At 42.6% G+C, this 1965-nt stretch overlaps 1 non-coding gene across 1 annotated transcript; it reads right to left on the bottom strand.

The window, feature by feature from the left end:
* Window positions 1-1602: 1602 nt before the first annotated feature.
* Window positions 1603-1711, bottom strand: LOC135876915 (U6 spliceosomal RNA). The gene has a single exon (XR_010561327.1). It is a non-coding gene; the product is annotated as a U6 spliceosomal RNA (small nuclear RNA).
* Window positions 1712-1965: the final 254 nt, after the last annotated feature.

Raw genomic sequence — 1965 nt, forward strand, 5'->3', positions numbered from 1 at the left:
AAGAGAAAAGCTTTAGGAATGTAATAAGCAGGAGCTACCTTATAAACGAAACCAATCATGGTTCTCGTGTCTTCCCGCAGCCCTGGTATGCTGCAAGGCTGACAACGTAATGGAATATCATTTATAGCCAGACCGCTTCACAGTGCTAAATGTATCAACCCAACCTTTGCCTCTCTGCCCCCCTCACCCCCACCACTCCATCGTAACTATTTTATTACAAAACAAAGCATTTTTTGTGCATGATTGAAAAGGCTGATTAGTGTGCAGGCAAATCCATCTTCTGTGTCTCATTTTGTTTTAGTCTTTTAATTTAAATGGCAGTTACTCATAGAAGATTAATTTCTCTCTCTAGGAATAGAGTCTTTTTCGAACAGCTAAGAAACCTTGTTGCTGTATTCAAAAAAGGAGCTGGTGCTAAATGCTATGGAGTGATTTTCTTGGCAGTTTTATCCACCACGTCATTTTTAACAGGACAATTATTTTTTAAAAACCCCTCAAAATAAAGGCAGAGCTCAAAACCCTTCAATGTCCAAAAGCATAGAAACATGGGAAAGCGATGAAGGGAAAAGGGTAAGTGCATATAGATCATGTAGGTTGACTGCCAGTATGGAGGGCAATACAATATTAAGCAATACAAAAATAATTGATATGGGAGATTCCATAATGCTTTTGTTTCTCAAGAGAAGCAGCATTAATAGTGTTTTTCTTTTAACTTCTGAAGTTATCCACTTGTTGGTTTTAGGGGCATTCATAATACATTTTGCTTCATTGAAATGGCAGTTCCTCGGCCCCTAGCAGTTGACATGCCATGTCTTTTACAGTCCCAATGCTTGCAAGATGGGCAGAATTTCAAAGTAAAGCAACATGAGGGAGCCAGAAGGTATAGGCAATTAATGCACTAGTGTTTCTTGTCTGAAGACGCTGGTACAAATCCGGGTTTGGGTCACAAGTGAAAATGAGTTTGGTGAACTCTGATGGAATGACTCATCAGAAAACAGTAGCTACACAGGAGCAAGGTCCTTTCCTCAAGGGAAAATTATTACAACAAGAAAGCAAGATAAATTCACAGAAAATTCCCCAACTTGGGGGTCAGCAAAGTACTATTACCCAGGCTATGGAGCCCTGTCTTCCCAAAAGCTTTTTCTCCTTCCTCTGCAAGCAATCAATTTAGAGGCCGTCCTCTGAACACCTGCACACCAGAGGAAAGGGAAGCTCACTGGGGACTGAGTAGTGCCCTGACACATGGCCACTTCATAAAATCTTACCATACATGTTCATTTCCTCTGACTAAGATAAAGAGTGTAGAGCAGTGGTTCTCAACCTGTGGCCCAATCAGCACACTGCTGCGGCCCATGTGACATCCTCAGGGCTATACAGCTAGTATATATATTGTGTGGCTGCAGCTCACATAACACACAGAGAGCTGCATATGTGGCCCACAGTGGTAAATAGGTTGAGAACCGATGGTGCAGAGCATGGACTAGACAGGAATAGCCAAGACCGAGGCCCCACGGTAGGTTCCAAAGAGAACCTCTGGCACCAAAGCGCCTATATTTACTTCAATTTAAAAAGAGGCAAAGATAGCATGGGGGCAGAAGCAATAAAAATATGGAATGTTTCATGAATTTGCATGCCATCCTTGCACAGGGGCCATGCTCATCGTCTCTGTATCGTTCCGATTTTAGTATATGTGCTGCCCGAGTAGAGGCAGATGCTGTAATCACAGTAGAGTACATGGGGTAGCTACTGCATTCATGGCCAGAGTAAACAGCATCAGTAAATGATGCTGCCTGTTTTTTCTCTCTCTCTCTCTCTCTAACTAGGGGCATCAAATAATCCTCTTGTCTCTTGAACCAAAGGATTTTCACTCTAGTAATGCACCTGCAGCTTCTCTTGAAATAACCACACAGAAACACTCGCTGAAGGCACTGATGTTGGTGGCTTCTGATTGCTGAGGGGATGTGT

The sequence above is a fragment of the Emys orbicularis genome, chromosome 3 (genome assembly GCF_028017835.1).
Source record: "Emys orbicularis isolate rEmyOrb1 chromosome 3, rEmyOrb1.hap1, whole genome shotgun sequence".
NCBI classification, from domain to species: domain Eukaryota; kingdom Metazoa; phylum Chordata; order Testudines; family Emydidae; genus Emys; species Emys orbicularis.